The sequence below is a fragment of the Lactuca sativa genome, chromosome 2 (assembly GCF_002870075.4).
Source record: "Lactuca sativa cultivar Salinas chromosome 2, Lsat_Salinas_v11, whole genome shotgun sequence".
NCBI classification, from domain to species: Eukaryota; Viridiplantae; Streptophyta; class Magnoliopsida; order Asterales; family Asteraceae; genus Lactuca; species Lactuca sativa.
Window position 1 is genome coordinate 71,521,419 of NC_056624.2, and position 20,023 is coordinate 71,541,441.

The window sequence follows — 20,023 nt, forward strand, 5'->3', positions numbered from 1 at the left end:
TGCTTAACTCATTAATAAAAAGTAGGATTAAAACTAGTTGGTTTCACACACATCATGTTTTTGGCGCCGTTGCCGGGGAACGGTCCTAAATAATTTATCTAATTGCTAATTTTTTTCGACCCTTTGTGTGAGTTTACTGGCACAAAGTTAATTTATTGCACATTAGTAATTAGTAGTTAGGCTTTAGGATCTAAATTCATTTTTATTTTAAGTTTAGATTTCTTTCAAAATAACACTGCTACTCGCCGAGTGCATTCGCACCTACTCGGCGAGTACATCAGAGTTTCAGCTTTTATTTGTCGTTTTTTTTTAGTATATTTTTTTTTGTTGTTTTTACGTTGTTATCTTGTTTATTTCAGGACTTTCATGACCAAATGATCAAACACCCTGTTGGTACCCCTTTTTGAAGATCCCGAATCCGCTTCGAGAAGAAACAAAGGAAAATACGTGGAAAGCTCGAATACACCAAGGAAGTCACCTTTGTCCAATTTGAAGACTGTTTTGGGGAAAAAGAAGAGCAGCAAATCAGGAGCATCCAGCGCATCTTTGGCAAGCGAAGACCCGATCAAGGAAGATACCGAGTACGACACCGAAGAAGAAGAAGAACCCACGTACGGGAAAGACTCCGATTCTGGCGATGAGTTAGCTCATACCATGGCTAACATTGATGAAATCCCCATGGGAGAATGGAAGAAGAGGATCCGCGATGACACGGGCCCGGGACTTGTGCAACCCGCAATTCCCGCTACTGCTACTTTTGAGCTAAAGGGCCACATACTTGCCCAGCTCAAAGAAATTCCTTTCTATGGAAAAGATCACGAAGATGCCTACAAGCATTTGGATGAAGTTAATGATGTAGTTGATTACTTCAATGTTCCAAATGTTCTTCGCGAGACTCAACTACTTCGCATGCTTCCAGTGACATTCAAAGGTGCTGCAAAAGATTGGCTCAAATCACTTCCCCTCGGATCAATCACCACATGGGCCAAGATGAAAGAAGAATTCATTAACCACTTTTGCGCACCTTCCAAGATAGCCAAACTGAAGAATGCAATAGCTAACTTTGAACAACAAGCTGGAGAGTCATTATATGAAGCTTGGGAGAGGTACAAGAGCTTACTAAGAAACTGCCCACATCATGATCTAAATAGCCAGCAAGAAGTCTCCATTTTCTATGATGGAGTCAATGTCACAACTAGGCAGCTACTTGACTCGCAAGGTCCGATCACAAAAAGACACCACCGGTAATCAAGGAATTAATTGAAGAATTCTCTAAGCACTCTAGAGAATACCACAACCCAAGAAACGATGTTACTAGGGGAGTCGCATATCCAGCTTCTGAAGACTTATCCGCGGTCATGGCTATGCTAAAAACCATGGATAGGAGGATGGATAAAATGGATCAAACAATCCATTCTATTCGGGTGGGTTGTGAAAATTGCAATGGACCTCATCTTACGAGAGACTGCGACTTTGATGAAAATGGCAACAAAAAGGTGCAAGTATGTTACTCAAGTGGAGACCGATATGATGAAGACTGGCGAAAACCAAAGAAAGAGTGGCTCATGTATGAAGAGTACAAGAAGGATAAGGAGGAGAAGTACAAGCAGAAAGGAAGATGTTTTTACCAAAAGGAGGAGCCGACATAAGAAAGAAAACCAAGTTTGGAAGAAATGCTTACAAATTTTGTAGCTGCTTCAGAAAAAAAGACATAGGGATCATGATGCTACCATTCAAGAAACAAGAAATATCCTTAGAAACCAGCAAGCATCAATTCACAACATAGAAACACAGCTGGGGCAACTTGCTCAACAAATAAACCAAAGATCACCGGGCGAACTGTTGGATTAATGTCTAAGTCCATAACTATAATTGGTAAGACTTGACCCGACCCGGCATGGTCCATTTGGGTTGCATACCTTCATGCACTTGGATAGACTATAATGAGAGAAATAAGACACTTATGGTTATTAATATATTATAAGTTCTAGTACATTAATAATAAGAATAATAAGATTATTTAATTAGTATTGATCAAGAATTAATCTAGGATTAATTAAGTGATCAAAAGAAGACTAATTAAATATATGGGTTGATTGAAAAATCATCCATATTTATATAGTGGGCTAATGCTCCATGGATAATCAAGTTGGGCTAAAACCCATAGGATGGTCCATGGATGCTCCATGGTGTATTTGAACCCATGGATCCAAGGAAATGGAAAGCCATGACAATTAAGGATTTACCCTAATTGTAACACTATATAAAGATCTTATTCTTGACAAAAATCGGCCACTAGTATTATTCTAGAGAGGGCTAGCCGATTTCATGAAGTGTAGAACTCTCTCAAGTTATTCTAAGTGTTTTGATGATTGTGATTCCATTTGAGGCTTCCACACTATTGGGGCTAGGCACTCAAGCTTCATGAAGACTTTCTACATCAAAGAGGTATGTATTCTATCTTGTTACACTCATTGTTTTGTATGCTAGATTAGGATAATACCTTGGATGTTCTTATTTGCATGTATAATAGAGAAAACATAGATCCAAGGTATTTAGGGTTGCATGTACACTTAGGAGTGTTAGAATGCTCAAAACCCAACAGTGGTATCAGAGCCTAGGCTTGTTTTCTTGTTATACTTGCAATAGAAGCTGAAAAATCGAGTTTTGATGCTGTCAGCCTAGCAGACTCGTCGAGTCTATGAAGGGACTCGACGAGTCCAAGGCAAAATGCATCCAACTCGACGAGTTTTGTTCATGCACTCGACGAGTGGGACCCCAGACAACATATTTTCGAGGTTTTTGGCTAGAAATGGACTAGGAACATTACCGTAAGTTGTTTTTGAACTTATAAACTTGTTTTTTAATGTGGTAATGTTCATGCTAATCCATTTTCAAAGATAATTGTCAATAGATTCATGTTTTGTATTAGTTTAAGGTTTAGACTAATTACATGAAGAAGTTTGATATGTGTAGGGTTTCAAAGCACTCCATGGATGATGGCAATGGGCCCCTTTGATGAATTCTAGGTTAAAAGCCCAAGACTTGTCTTTTCCCTATAAATAGTCATGTATTATTCATTATTAGGGTTAAGAGTGAGGCAAAATGTAGCCGCCACGTGAGGTTTCTTGTAGAGTTAGATTCTTATTTCTTAAGTGTAATTCGTTCCTCACAATTCAATAAATCGATTGATCATTCGACATAATCTTCATTATTTGTGTTTGTTCTTGTTTTCCGCATCTTGTTCATCAAATCACAATTAGGGTTTTAATCCCAACAAGTGGTATCAGAGCGGGTCTTTGAAGATCTATGGATTTTTGAAGTATCTGTTCATGGAGATTTATACTGTTCAATTTTTTTTAATCTAATTCTCTTTTCTGTTCGTCTGGGATCAAATAATTTGCTTAATCCCAAATCAATTAATTCCTTTGTTTTAAGCCTTTGAATTCAATCGTATTTACTTTTGTTTTGGCCCAAAATGTTCAGTCCGTCACTGTTCATAAAGCGAGTATTTGATGATATTCACGATCCAGTTTTATTTGACCCTAATATTACATCTATGTCTCCGTTTCCGTTTGCGTTTTTGTTCTGTGCTTAAATTCATTCATTCGTGATTATCAATTTCAACATCCGTATCGCGATTATCGACTCATGAATCGATTCCTTTTGATTTCAAGTTTTTTTTTTTCCGATTGGTGTTCATGAGTTTCTGGGTACATTGATGAACCATTGAAGGAAGTTTGCTATTTTGATTGAAAAACACATTCGATCTGGAAATGACTTGTATTAATTAATTTGGTGATTTTCACGGTACTCAAATCACCAATCAGAGATTAGCTTGTAATCAGAACAGATGGCTTTTGCAATTAGAATATAGATCTCGGAGTCGGTACCAATTTCTCAGTATTTGGTTTCAAAGTTGTGATGTTGGATGGCGTCTATCGGAACGAGATGGAATGGTAATGCAAAATCTTTGGTTCCATTGAACTCACTGTGAACGAGTCGGATTTGAGAGTTTATCGGAATGAAATCGTAACTGGTGCGAACGATAGTCAAAATCAAAAAGTCAAAATTGATGATGTTCACTACAAACGAATGAAACTGGAATTGGAAATCAATTGGGAAGAACAATTATCAAACGAAGGTCAAAATTACCTTACCTGTGAACGATCAAACGAACATCTGTGTGACTAGTTCGGAGCGAAAGGTCTGACGTTCGTTGATGTGGATTCGCTTTGATTGATGGAGTTGGAACGAGACTAGACTGATCTTGGGTTCGCTTGTTAAAAATTGGAACGAACCTCGATCTGACAATGGGTTCGTGTTTGAAATTGGTTCGCTTTGGGTGAGATTCTTGGTGTTCAGAACTCAGGGCTCGGTATGAAGGCTTGTGCTCAAAACGAACGTGAAATAATCTTGGGGTCATTGGTTAGCACTTGGAACGAAAGGGGGGAGATTCGCTTTGGTAGCTATTGGAACGAACCTCGATCTTGAATCCGCGTGTTTAAGCTAGGTTCGGTTGTTAATGGTTGGAGCGAACGAAGGATGAACCGAAAGCGAAAGTAGTTTCGCCTGATAATGCTTGATTTGGAATAAGAAACGAACCGAACGTTCGGTTCGCGTGAATAAATGGCGATCTTGAAACGAACCTTGGTTTGGTTGATTGTGCTTGAAACGAAAGTCTACAAGGAGTTTGTGAACGCTCGTATGATCCCCCTTCCAGTCGTGTTCTTTAAATTGGGGAAGATGACTTAAAGTTTCTTTTTTTGTCCCTGCAACACCTACGATTTGTCAATTACGGTCCCTATACTTTTCATTCCTTGGCAGTTTTGGACCATTTGCAGATTTTGTTACATATAAAAGGGTTTGTTGATGCTGAATTACCATTCCAGCCCCTGTCTTTCAGAAAGTGACAGTTTCGGCCCAATTTTCAGAAAAGTTACTACATTGAGGGCCGGTGAACAGTTTTGGATTCTTTAACGCTCATATTTTTTTGTGAACAGAAAAATAAAGATTCCATCAAGTCTTGGCGGTTCGGAAAGTCGTTTTTTTTTAACGTCAAGTTTTCACGATTTTTCCGGATTTTTTTTATATCTTTTTGTCGCGGGGGAGCATAGTAAATTTTTATCCATTCAAGATCATTCTCATGACCTTTTGAAGGCTTTATAATCATGTTTTTGATTATAAATCGGGGGAGAATTTGGTATGGCCATTCGAAATTGGATTTGTGACTTTTCAAAGTCGAAGATTTTTGATAAAGCTTGTGGGAGAATTATGAAGGTAGCTTTTTTACAGAAGTTCTTCATCGAGCTCTACTAAGGTTTTTACAGAGAAGTATCCTTTACAGCAAGAGTTCTTCATCGAGCTCTGCTAAGGACTTGTTATATCTCCGACTTCTTGTATTTTCTCGATCAAGTGGCGTTACGAATCTTAAAGTTTGGGTTGTTACATGATATTTTTTGATGGCTTATATCATTAGCTTATTTGAAGATCGTTGTGACTTGGAGGGGGAGCTCTTCAAAGACAAGAAGTGATTCAGTTTCTTTGTTCTGAGATGGGTTTTATGGCGGGTTTGGTTTTCATGAAGATTCTTTGGGATTACATTCGAAAATGAAGTTTAAAGACATTACTTCAGTGCTTGATTTATATATCCTAGAGCCCGTGTTTGAAGACCATTGAAGAATCAAGATTCGTGGATTGCTTCATATATTCCTCGTTGCAGATCTTTTTATTTGCTAGATGCTTGTTTTGGAAGTTAAAGCATTGTCATCCATTCCATACTTTGAGGGGGAGATTGTAGGGTTTCAAAGCACTCCATGGATGATGGCAATGGGCCCGTTTGATGAATTCTAGGTTAAAAGCCCAAGACTTGTCTTTTCCCTATAAATAGTCATGTATTATTCATTATTAGGGTTAAGAGTGAGGCAAAATGTAGCCGCCACGTGAGGTTTCTTGTAGAGTTAGATTCTTATTTCTTAAGTGTAATTCGTTCCTCACAATTCAATAAATCGATTGATCATTCGACATAATCTTCATTATTTGTGTTTGTTCTTATTTTCCACATCTTGTTCATCAAATCACAATTAGGGTTTTAATCCCAACAATATGAATTATCTTGTTCTTATGAGTTGCTTAGATTAATAGAAAAGTTAATTGAAATAGTTGTTTTCAATCCATTTTAATCTAAGAGTTGAGTATAAAATGTGTTTGTGTAACTTGTCCTCAAGTTACATGAAGAGTCACATTAAAGACTCATAAAACTCATAAAAGTTGGTAATGGTTACAAAATGAAGAGTCTTGTGTCATTGATTTTTTTTTATGACTCCATAACTTGTCCTCAAGTTATGGAAATTCAAGAGTCACTTCATTAATAAATAAATAAATAAATAAATAAAGTGTAACCTTAATTAATTCCATAAGTTATAAAAATAAAGAAAAGTTAATTCTTTTATTAGTTTAAAGTCTTCCATAAGTTATGGAACTTGAAGAGTTTTTGGATTAAAACTACTTTAAACACATAAGTTATGGAATTAATTAGTTTTGAATAGTTTCAAAACTTGCCCTCAAGTTTTGGAATTTGAAAAGTTTTCACTTATGAATACTTTAATTCCAAGTTAGCCCTTAGAATTCTAAAGAGTTAAAATTCAACACTTATACTATTTATAACATTAATGGTTAATTATTATATATATGTATAAGAACAAGTCGTTTTACCGTTACTAGGCCTCATTCACGAAGCCGGTCTATAAGGTGGGTATAAGGTTGTTGCCTATAAAATGGCGACTTAATGGGTGTATACTCTCACCCACCGCTTGCTTGACTGGTGGAGGGTCGTTAGCCGAACGGGTAGGACAATGACTTTAAATTCTCCCTTCATTAAAAGTATTAATGATAAATACTAAGTAACTAAACCTTTTATAAATACCCAATCTTAGTTACTTAGGAAATATGTGAATTTGGTGCTAGCCCATGGAATTCACACTTTGTACCTTACCAAGTCGTTGGTGGAGCGTGTGTGGTTAACCGGCACACTAACTTGGACTAGTAAGGACCACGAAGGGTGACTTAATGTTTGTCATAGATCAATGGATCGTGTGTGGTTAACCGGCACATTGATTAGGTGATAATATTAAGGGTACCAAGTGAATTGGTATGGTTATTCACACCTTGTTTTGTGATCCTCGGCATCCCAGTCACAAAATTTGAGAGGGCACACTCGAGATTGAAACATGCCATTGAAAAGTTCAATGAATCTCAAAAGATCTAGGAATTTCAAATCCAATTAAAACCTAATAAATTATTTCGTTTTTCATGGTGGAAATTGGTGAATCATCATTCGCCTACCTTCAAATATTTTTATAGCTTGGATTACGGCATCCCTCTTCTAAATTATAAAATATTGTGTTGGGTCCTAGCCTTAATATTTCATATTGGGTGTCATATTAAGGAATTTAAATCAACTATCTTGAATATCTCCCAAAACATGTCTGGTTTAGACAGTTATGATCTTCCCAAATCTCTTGAAGATGATGTTCCTCAACATCATGCTTCACTTCCTCTATCTCCTCCAATTATTCTCCCTTCCCCACAAGTTCTTGAAAAATTTTAAGGTCACTCGAGCCCTATTGGCAAGTAAAGGTCTTGGTGTGGTCACATCTTGGAGATGTAGTCACATATTGACAAGCCGGGAGAGTTGGGTGTCAAAGTCTTGAGAAAGTTGGTGTTTCAATCACTGTCACACCCCCAAACCAGAACGGCGGAATCGTTCGGGGGCGGAGGACATCATATTCAGTATCATAACAGTTCATAGAAAGGAAAGTACACACCACCATAATATAAATATGTTTGAAAAGTTTACATGATTGTAGGTGTTACATGTTTGCAAAAGAAATCAAATATAAAATGGTGATCCAAAATATGTTAGTAACGCCAGTGCGTTAGTCTTCAGAAGTAGTTGCTACCTGGCTAGCGGTTTCCTGTGAATATAAGTTATTTCAAAGAAAAAGTGTCAACATTTAAGTTGGTGAGTTCATAAGTAGTGTTTTGAGAAGATGTATGCCATTCGAAAGTGTTTGCATGTTTTCCAGAAAAACCCTTATTTTCCTATAAAAGTATGAAATGCATATGAATGCTTGTGATGTGAATTACAACTAATTGTACCGAGAAAAATCCCTTATTTTCCTATTAGTTGTTTGGTTTGTATACAGGAAAAACCCTTATTTTCCTGACATAACTGGCAGTCTTTAAGACCGAAAATCGCAAGCAAGCGACGTGCTTGTAAGTCGTGTCATAGTTTTACATAGTAAAGCTATACGAAAATCGCCCTTATTAAATGAAGAATAGTTTTAATGACTACTTGTTCATAAAAGCATAATACCATAATAATTGTATATCCGATGAGTTTTATAACCATACTAAACATAATATGCCTGTAGCGACGTTCTTCAGGCGTCGTAGCGTTATGACAACTGTCACCCCAAAAGACGGACTGTAGCTAACAGTCAGGGCGCGGGATCATGACTTCCCGTATAGATCTATACACATTTGACACGTTCTCCGAACGGGAGACTCTGGTTATAGACAGGACTTGTAGCATTATTTTCTAATAAAGAAAGTAACGTTTGAAGATATACACGACTCATGGATTCTCAACTAAGTCCGTAATAAGGTAGTAGTTTGTATGCAAAATTTAACCTCTTTCACAATGTTTGACAAAGCATAAATCATAAGTTCTTTTAAATGCATAAAATGACTTAGTAAAGAATGTTACCCTTGATATGATGTTTTTGTATGTAAACGTATAAATAAAACATATTTCTATTTATAAACATATTATATCCCAAGAGGGTAAAGCTGTGTTGTGAGGGGTTTTGTATCATAATAACTTCACAAGATAGTTAAAACAACAGTATGAAAAGTATATCAAAAGGTTAATGTTTCACACGATTTTAGCCATGTGTTTACTTGTATTCCTCCCCAAAAAGAGTATAAAACATTTAAAATGTATTTAAAGAGTGTTCGAAGGGGATATGAACTCACTTGATAGTTTGAAGATTGTGAGGTGGAAAACCGGGAAGAGTTTCGTCTCGGGAAACTGATTTTTCTTGGAATTCTCGGGAATCTCGGGAGTAGAATCGGCCTTCGGGACTTGAGCCAAAAAGACCAGGGCTTCGGGTTTGAACGGACACGGAAAACGAGGAAATGCTGAGAGAGAGAGAAGAGAAATGAACACTTTCTTTGGAAACCCTCGCATTCTATTTATAGGAAGGCTGGTCTGCCTCGGTACGCGGGGCGTACGCTCGTACGCGCTGCGTACGCGTACGTCATGCATGACCGAAGCCTCGACTGCCTCGGTTCGGATGGGACGGGTTCTTGGGTTCTCGGGTCGGATGGGACGGGTTGCTGGGGAGGTGGGTCGGATGGGACGCCGGGTCGGATGGGACGTCGGGTCGGACGGGTCGGACGGGTCGGCTTCCTCGGATAAGGCGACGTGGACGATCCGAGGCCAATCCTCTTGGTTACGCGGGGCGTACAGGAGTACGCAGCGCGTACTTCGGAGAAGGACGCTGACTCCTCTTCGGATAATATCCGAATTTTGATTTAAATAAATAATTAATTTATTTAATAAACTTCAAAAATCCATATCTTCTTCATACGAACTCCGTTTTCGATGGTCTTTATATCCACGCGTAGGTGAGACTACGATCTACAACTTTCGTTTAGACTCCGTTGGCAAATTCCAAAATTATTTTTTATTTTTATTTTTTTTTTTATTTATTTTATAACTAATCGTTTTTAAGGAATTTCTTTGAAAAATCATAACTTCCTCATGCGAAGTCAGATTTGGACGTTCTTTATATATTTGGAACCTTTAAGATGATATCTACCACATAGCGTATTCCAAATCAGAGCTTTTGAATAATTCATTTATCGATGATATTCCCATTACATTCAAAAGGGGTTACAAGACTCGGTTTATAATGCCTGGAAATAACGGGTTGTTACATCATCCCCCCGTTAGAGGGAATTTCGTCCCGAAATTTAATACAAGGTAAGAGTTTTAGGGGCTGAGGAAGAGATGCGGATACTTCTGTAGCATTTGTTCTTCCCGTTCCCATGTGAATTCGGGTCCTCTCTTAGCATTCCATCGAACTTTTACTATTGGAATGCGACTCTGCTTGGTCCTTTTAACCTCCCTATCCATGATCTCGACAGGTTCTTCCACAAAGTTAAGATTTTCGTTTAACGCGATTTCATCGAGTGGAATTACAAGTGTTTCGTCGGATAAACACTTTTTCAGGTTCGACACGTGGAATACTGGATGCACTTTGTTAAGCTCGATTGGAAGTTGGAGTTTGTAGGCCACTGGACCAACTCTCGAAATGATTTCGAAGGGTCCAATGTACCTGGGATTTAGCTTTCCACGCTTCCCAAAGCGTATCATGCCTTTCCAGGGTGAGACCTTCAGTAGCACACGGTCGCCAATCTGGAATTCCAAGGGTTTACGTCTCCTGTCGGCATAGCTCTTTTGCCTATCCCTTGAGGACTTCAGTCGTTCTCGTATTTGCACGATCTTTTCGGTAGTTTCTCTGATGATCTCTGGACCAGTAAGGGTGCTTTTAGTGACTAGACCTTTTGCCAATTGGGTGTCGCCCACTTCCGTCCAGCACAGGGGTGATCTGCACTTACGGCCGTAAAGGGCTTCGAACGGAGCGGTCTTGATACTAGTATGATAACTATTGTTATAAGAGAACTCGACCAAAGGCAAGTGAATATCCCATGCCTTGCCAAAGTCGATTACACATGCTCGCAACATGTCTTCCAAGGTTTGGATCGTCCTCTCACTCTGTCCGTCAGTCTGAGGGTGGTATGCTGTACTCATGTCCAACCTTGTTCCCATGGATTTTTGCAGTGATTGCCAAAATCTGGAAGTGAACCTGCTGTCTCTATCTGAGATGATGGACATTGGTACTCCATGAAGTCGTACGATCTCCCGGATGTAGGTTCTTGATAGTTTTTCCATCCTATCGGTTTCCTTGATAGGTAAGAAATGGGCTGACTTGGTTAATCTGTCGACGATTACCCAAATAGTATCTTGGCCACTCTGAGTTTTGGGCAGTTTGGTTATGAAGTCCATGGAAATCTGCTCCCATTTCCACTCAGGTATTTCAGGTTGTTGGAGTAGGCCTGAGGGTTTTTTTGGTGTTCTATTTTTATTTTGGCGCAAGTTAAACACTTGCCCACGTACGTAGCGATCTCCGCTTTCATGTTTGGCCACCAGTAGAGTTGCTTGAGATCTAGATACATCTTGTCTGACCCTGGGTGTACGGAGTATGGGGTCCTGTGTGCCTCGCTCATAACTACCTCTCTGAATCCCCCAAACTTTGGTGTCCAGATCCGGTTCATGAGGTAGCGTGCTCCGTCACTCTTGATTTCTAAGTTCTTGTCCATTCCCCTAAGGGCCTCACCTGCCACGTTTTCGGGTTTCAAGGCCTCTAATTGAGCTTCCTTGATTTGCGTTGATAGGTGCGAATGGATCGACATAGCTAATGACTTCACTCTCCGGCCTGAGTACTCCTTTCGACTAAGGGCATCGGCTACGACGTTTGCCTTTCCCGGATGATAGCGAATATCGCATTCGTAATCACTGAGTAGCTCGACCCATCGCCGTTGTCTCATGTTGAGCTCCTTCTGATCGAAAATGTGTTGTAAGCTCTTGTGGTCGGTAAAGATAGTGCTCTTCGTTCCATACAAGTAATGTCTCCAGATCTTCAGAGCAAACACTACTGCTCCTAGTTCAAGATCGTGGGTCGTGTAGTTAACCTCATGTGTTTTCAACTGTCTCGAGGCGTAGGCGATGACCTTACCTCGCTGCATCAGAACACATCCGAGTCCTTGGTTTGATGCATCGCAATAAACTACGAAGTCTTCTATTCCTTCGGGAAGGGATAGTATTGGTGCGGTGCACAAGGCTCGTTTGAGCGTTTGGAACGCTCTTTCTTGTTTCTCTTCCCAGTCAAAGGCTACACCTTTCTGGGTTAGGGTTGTAAGAGGCTTCGCTATTCGTGAGAAGTTCTGAATGAACCTGCGGTAGTAGCCAGCGAGACCTAGAAATTGGCGAATTTCTGTAGGAGTCTTCGGTGCTGACCAGTTCTCAATGGCCTTAATTTTGGCTGGGTCCACGTGGATTCCCTCTTCGCTTACCACGTGTCCTAAGAATTCGACTCTTCGGATCCAAAATTCACATTTCGAGAACTTCGCATAAAGTTTCTCTTTTCGTAATATCCCTAGAACTTGTCGCAGATGATCGCCATGCTCTTTCTTACTTCGGGAGTAGATCAGGATGTCGTCAATGAAAACGATGACGAACTGATCCAAGTAAGGTCGGCATACTCTATTCATCAGATCCATGAAGACTGCGGGCGCATTGGTCAATCCGAATGGCATCACCACGAACTCGTAATGTCCGTAACGAGTTCGGAAGGCGGTCTTCGGCACATCCTCCTCTAGCACTCGTAACTGGTGATACCCGGATCTCAGATCAATCTTAGAAAAATAGTTCGCCCCTTGCAGTTGGTCGAATAGATCATCTATGCGCGGTAGAGGATAACGATTCTTTACCGTCAGTTTGTTGAGTTCTCTGTAGTCGATGCACATTCTGAACGATCCATCCTTCTTTTTCACAAACAACACGGGTGCTCCCCATGGTGAGAAGCTCGGTCTGATGAATCCTTTTTCCAGTAGTTCATTCAGTTGACTGGATAGCTCCTGCATCTCTGCCGGGGCTAATCGATAGGGTGCTTTGGCTACTGGGGTAGCTCCGGGAATCAGGTCGATTCTGAATTCGACTTGTCTTACGGGTGGTATCCCTGGAAGGTCCTCGGGAAATACATCGGGAAAATCGCATACGTCGGGCACATCCTTGATGTCCCGGACTTCGCGTTTCACGTCTACAACATGTGCAAGAAATGCGTGACACTCCTTTCGTAAGTGCTTCTGAGCTTGGATACTTGAGATGATTCTAAGAGTGGTACTAGGTTTGTCGCCCAAGACAAGGAAGGTTTCGCCGGTTGGCAGATTAAGGCGAACGGCCTTATCGTAACATAGAATGTCCGCACGATGTGAACTCAGCCAATCCATGCCAATGATGACATCGAAACTCTTAATCGAGACTGGCATGAGGTTGATTTGAAAGGGATTATCGTTTAGAGTTAGGGTGCAGTTTAAGTATATCTCTTTAGTGCCTTCAGTTTTCCCGTTGGCCATTTCTACTATGAACGGTTCACTTAATGATTGTGGTATTGGTTTTAGCATGCTTTTAAAGTCGTGACTCACAAAACTCCTTTCCGCTCCACTATCAAACAAAATGCATGCATACGAGTTATCGAGAAGAAACGTACCCGTAACAACAGTAGGGTCCGCAATGGCTTCATCTTGTCCCATTGCGAAAACTCGGCCTCTTCCGCCGGTATTCCTGTTGTTTGCCTTCGGGCAGTCCTTGCGGTAGTGCCCTGTGCTCCCGCACTCAAAGCAAGCGCGGCTTACTCCGGTATTAGCAGTGGGGGCGGATTGTTGGGTTGGCTCCTTGCAATAGCGGGCTGTATGACCCTTCTTATTGCACCTGGTGCATTGAAGGCCATGACAGGGACCGTGATGGTGGAAGTTGCACTGGTTACATTTCGGTAGCTTTCCATTGTATGAACTTGTGGGGGCAGAGTTGGTAGGTACAGTAATAGCGTGGGTTGCTATCACTTGTTGTTTCTTGGGGTTCTCCTGGAGGATTTGTCCCCTCCTCTTGTTCCAAGGCCTAATATGTCCCTGAGCCTCCCTAGGTGGATTTGCGGCTGTTGTGATGGTACTCTGTTTCGCTCCGTGATCGATGAGTCGTTGCGCCAGGCGTTTAGCGCTGTTGTAGGTGATAGGGTTGGAGGCTAGGACATGCCCTTGAATCTGGGGTGACAACCCCCAAATGTACCTTTCGACCTTCTTTGATTCTGGGTTGACCATGGTAGGGCACAAAGCAGCGAGATCGTTGAACCTAGCTGTGTAAGCGACTAGGTCAGGCCCGACCATTTTCAAATTCCAGAGTTCCTGCTCAAGCTTTTGCACTTCACCCCTTGGGCAGTATTCTTCCAGTAGTAGTACCTTCAGTTCTTCCCAACTCATGGCGTTAGCGACAGTGAGCGTCACTGAGTTCACATGGCTTTTCCACCAAGTGAGGGCTCGATCTATGAAGGTGCAAGCAGCGAACTTAACCTTGCTTGTTTCTTGGCACGAGCAGATCTCGAAGACCGTTTCGGTCTTTTCGAACCATTGCATTAGTGCAATGACTCCGCCACTGCCATTAAAAGTCTTTGGCTTCGAGTTGGAGAACTCCTTGTAAGTACACTCTCTAACTTGGCCCTGGCCGGTGCCACTATTGGGATGATTCGTGCTGCTTCCTGTACCTCCATTGGCATTGGAGTTTATTTGAGAGAGGGCTGCTGCTACTGCTGCTGTGATAGTAGCCTGGACCATTGCCGGATCATAAGTTAGTGGTGGAGGTGGTGGTGGGGTTGCGTTGGTACGTGCTGATCTACGAGGAGGCATCGCTCTGTCAAAAGGAAAAATGAGATATTATGAGTTTTGGTGGTTGTGAGTTGAATGATATTGAGTTAACTGCCTTAAATAGATTTAGAATTTGGTTTGATCAACAATGGGTTTTGAGCTTGATTTATTAATAACGTTTGAATGGATGCACTTATGAGTTGAACGGAATACACATATTTAAAACCAGAAAAGGGGGGGTATGCCCTATATATATAAAACATATAGTTGTGTTACATCCGAGTTTAGACAAAACTTTTTGACCTTTCTAAAGGTCTCCGATTACAGAAAGTTTTAACGAAAAGAAAATTCTTATCCGAAGTCCTAATTTATAACAAAATTTGAAATCCTGGCAGGCACTACTTGCGACGTAGGTTGCGCTTGGAGCTTGACTCCGCATCTGATTGCTTCGATTCCATTAGGCGTCGATCAAAAGCGGCTTGTTGCTCCCTTAACTCGGCTAGGGCTGCAATTATCTGTGCCTGAAATGCCTCAGACTGGAGTTGGACATTATCTTGTATCTTGTCCAGCCTACGGATATCGGAAGTGTGAACCTGCACTTCCACGTTGATATCCCGGAGTCGGCTTGCTTGTACTCCGGACTGATAGGACTGATTGGCTAACTTACCTACCATTACCGGGAGTGCTCGATCAGCCGAACTGCCACCGCGGACATCGTAGAAGTCCCGACACATGCCGTAGGGAGGGCGTATGCCTTGTTGTTGGCTCCAATGATGTAGGTGACTTCCCCAGACGGGAGTGGGTCCTTGGAAGTTCCTCACATGGACAGGAGGTTGAATGGGTGGTGGATTGATCACTTCAGGTTCTGAATCAGTACCGGAGTCATCACCCAATTCTATGGGTTCCTCATCCTCTTCTGGATCATCTTCGATCCATCCTCCGTTGCCTTGGTTGGGAAAGTAGGGGTCATTGGGGTGGTGAAATCCAGCCATTTGACTGTACGAGAAATAGGGTCATAAGAATTGAATAAAGTCGGAACATGCAAAACATGTAAGTTAGTTTAAATAGCAATTACTCCTATAGCATTTAAATTATTGTGTTTGATTCTAATAACGGTTTGGTAAGTTTTTAAAATTTGTTGTCCACTGCAGACACCCCTCGGCACACGTTAGTCAGCTCTCGGACAAATATAGTTGATCAGGCTATATCCTTCCCAGTTCCGATTACGTGTCCCAAGGCGTACCTGTACTGTACAACTCATTAATAATACTTCTAATATGGTACGATGTGGAACTGTTATTTATTACTAAATGAATGCATGCTTACTTACAAAAACTAAATAGATTTAATTTCAAAAGTATGACTCTTCTCAGAGTGTTTTTGCCCAGTTGAGTTTATAGTTGTATAAAAAAAATGGTTTTGATATACTTAATTCACTATAAACGATGCTCTGATACCAATCTGTCACACCCCCAAACCAGAACGGCGGAATCGTTCGGGGGCGGAGGACATCATATTCAGTATCATAATAGTTCATAGAAAGGAAAGTACACACCACCATAATATAAATATGTTTGAAAAGTTTACATGATTGTAGGTGTTACATGTTTGCAAAAGAAATCAAATATAAAATGGTGATCCAAAATATGTTACTAACGCCAGTGCGTTAGTCTTCAGAAGTAGTTGCTACCTGGCTAGCGGTTTCCTGTGAATATAAGTTATTTCAAAGAAAAAGTGTCAACATTTAAGTTGGTGAGTTCATAAGTAGTGTTTTGAGAAGATGTATGCCATTCGAAAGTGTTTGCATGTTTTCCAGAAAAACCCTTATTTTCCTATAAAAGTATGAAATGCATATGAATGCTTGTGATGTGAATTACAACTAATTGTACCGAGAAAAATCCCTTATTTTCCTATTAGTTGTTTGGTTTGTATACAGGAAAAACCCTTATTTTCCTGACATAACTGGCAGTCTTTAAGACCGAAAATCGCAAGCAAGCGACGTGCTTGTAAGTCGTGTCATAGTTTTACATAGTAAAGCTATACGAAAATCGCCCTTATTAAATGAAGAATAGTTTTAATGACTACTTGTTCATAAAAGCATAATACCATAATAATTGTATATCCGATGAGTTTTATAACCATACTAAACATAATATGCCTGTAGCGACGTTCTTCAGGCGTCGTAGCGTTATGACAACTGTCACCCCAAAAGACGGACTGTAGCTAACAGTCAGGGCGCGGGATCATGACTTCCCGTATAGATCTATACACATTTGACACATTCTCCGAACGGGAGACTCTGGTTATAGGACTTGTAGCATTATTTTCTAATAAAGAAAGTAACGTTTGAAGATATACACGACTCATGGATTCTCAACTAAGTCCGTAATAAGGTAGTAGTTTGTATGCAAAATTTAACCTCTTTCACAATGTTTGACAAAGCATAAATCATAAGTTCTTTTAAATGCATAAAATGACTTAGTAAAGAATGTTACCCTTGATATGATGTTTTTGTATGTAAACGTATAAATAAAACATATTTCTATTTATAAACATATTATATCCCAAGAGGGTAAAGCTGTGTTGTGAGGGGTTTTGTATCATAATAACTTCACAAGATAGTTAAAACAACAGTATGAAAAGTATATCAAAAGGTTAATGTTTCACACGATTTTAGCCATGTGTTTACTTGTATTCCTCCCCAAAAAGAGTATAAAACATTTAAAATGTATTTAAAGAGTGTTCGAAGGGGATATGAACTCACTTGATAGTTTGAAGATTGTGAGGTGGAAAACCGGGCAGAGTTTCGTCTCGGGAAACTGATTTTTCTTGGAATTCTCGGGAATCTCGGGAGTAGAATCGGCCTTCGGGACTTGAGCCAAAAAGACCAGGGCTTCGGGTTTGAACGGACACGGAAAACGAGGAAATGCTGAGAGAGAGAGAAGAGAAATGAACACTTTCTTTGGAAACCCTCGCATTCTATTTATAGGAAGGCTGGTCTGCCTCGGTACGCGGGGCGTACGCTCGTACGCGCTGCGTACGCGTACGTCATGCATGACCGAAGCCTCGACTGCCTCGGTTCGGATGGGACGGGTTCTTGGGTTCTCGGGTCGGATGGGACGGGTTGCTGGGGAGGTGGGTCGGATGGGACGCCGGGTCGGATGGGACGTCGGGTCGGACGGGTCGGACGGGTCGGCTTCCTCGGATAAGGCGACGTGGACGATCCGAGGCCAATCCTCTCGGTTACGCGGGGCGTACAGGAGTACGCAGCGCGTACTTCGGAGAAGGACGCTGACTCCTCTTCGGATAATATCCGAATTTTGATTTAAATAAATAATTAATTTATTTAATAAACTTCAAAAATCCATATCTTCTTCATACGAACTCCGTTTTCGATGGTCTTTATATCCACGCGTAGGTGAGACTACGATCTACAACTTTTGTTTAGACTCCGTTGGCAAATTCCAAAATTATTTTTTTTTTATTTTTTTTTTATTTATTTTATAACTAATCGTTTTTAAGGAATTTCTTTGAAAAATCATAACTTCCTCATGCGAAGTCAGATTTGGACGTTCTTTATATATTTGGAACCTTTAAGATGATATCTACCACATAGCGTATTCCAAATCAGAGCTTTTGAATAATTCATTTATCGATGATATTCCCATTACATTCAAAAGGGGTTACAAGACTCGGTTTATAATGCCTGGAAATAACGGGTTGTTACAATCACTTTCTAAGTCACATAGTGAGTTCTTTTGGAACACCTATGAAAAAGACTATGACAACACCCTTAATGATTTTATCTGTTTGTTAAGATCAACTTCCTCAAAACTTGATGGACATTGACAATAGTGACACAGGAAATCCAGAAAAGCATTCTCTTCCCAATGGAAAGGGACCGGCCATAGTCAACTCGGTTGACCAAATGGTAAAGAGAAAAACTAAGTCTGTGATAGTCCCGTGTACCATTATCAAAGGGTCCATATGTTTATATTGCCAAAGAAAGGGGCATTGGTTGCAAAGCTGCCATAATTTACCTAAGGATGTTGAAGTCGATAAGTTTGACTCTACTTCAGGTAAAGTCCACCATCTAACTCTGCTAAGTTTCTATTCTGAGATTCTTGATACATGATGTGACTGGGTCACATGGTGATGTTTTAAGAATCAAAGAAAAAGTAAAGAAACTTAAAGAAAGAATATGCTGAATCTGATCGCGTAGATGGATTTCTATCGCGTAGTTTGAAGATCGGATTCTTGAGCTACTTCTTAAGAGTTATAATATATTTCTTGTGAATAGATGACAACAAGGTTTTCATGTGGATTGTAAGGATAAGTTTTTCCGCAAAGTTTTAAAATAAAAGGAAAAAAAGGGGTTTTAATTTTATTTATTTTAAAAATATCCTTACAATGGCATCTGTGGAAAATTGTTGCTTATATGTTTCCAGTAATAGCAATATTGAAAAGTGGATTTGATTCTTTCATTTGTGGTAGTGTCTGAATTTACCAAATGAAGAAATTTTTTCATCACCCAAGTTTCAATTGGACAGAAACTTGGAATCATACAAGTTGTATTGTATGATGAATGAGAATTTTCATCTTTGAAAAATTAACACTAATTCTTTGATCACATGTATATGTGAGTCAATTGAAGGACTACGGAATTAGGTACACTAGGTGTGCACTGGTCAAGGTCCACCACAAAGATTGATTTGTCATGATTTACTAAAGATTAGTAAATATGATTATACTTATAAGGTTAAGTATAATTCTGTAACATTGGAAAGGTTCCAATGTATGGCAGAGCGAATAAGAAGAATCAAATTAGGCAGAAGGATAAAAGTTTCTCAAATCTGAAAAGATGGGAGAGTACTTTAGTATCATATTTTATGATCATCTTAATGATTTAGAAACCATATCACAAATTCATACTCTAAGGACGTCTTAGTGCATTGTTATGGCTAAGAAGAGAGGTCGTGAATTGTTGGATTGGTTAAGATCAAGAAGATGAGTCATACTTCGTTCCAAAACAATTCTTAGAGTCTTACTCCAAGATTGTAACATTGAGTGACATAAAGTAAGGTTTAAAACACTTATCAAATGTAGTGTGAAATGTTTCTACTCTTGTACATTTGAGATTGGTAAGTTGTGATGTCTTGGATGAGACAAAGACCAACTAAGACCAATTGTGTGAAGTGTTAGTCTTGATAAGAATCCAACAGTGTTCTTGACTAGGAAAACTTATATGTCAAGGGGACAGTGGGAGCCTTAAAGATCCTGAAAGAGTTTCAAGATTTAATCAAGAGTGAAACCTGTAATTTATCACTAGCATACGACTTAAGGTTTGCAACCTATCGTGTTGACATAATTCTCATTTCTGTACCTACTTCAAATAAGTTGAATTTGCATGTGAGTTATCAGAGTTCAACTTGGAAGCATTGGTGGGCCTTGTGCTACCAAGGTGACAAGAAACTAA

The 20,023-nt window shown here is 40.0% G+C and overlaps 1 non-coding gene across 1 annotated transcript; it reads right to left on the minus strand.

The window, feature by feature from the left end:
* Positions 1-1,038: 1,038 nt before the first annotated feature.
* LOC111887416 (small nucleolar RNA R71) lies at positions 1,039-1,145 on the minus strand. Its single transcript, XR_002848746.1, has one exon. It is a non-coding gene; the product is annotated as a small nucleolar RNA R71 (small nucleolar RNA).
* Positions 1,146-20,023: the final 18,878 nt, after the last annotated feature.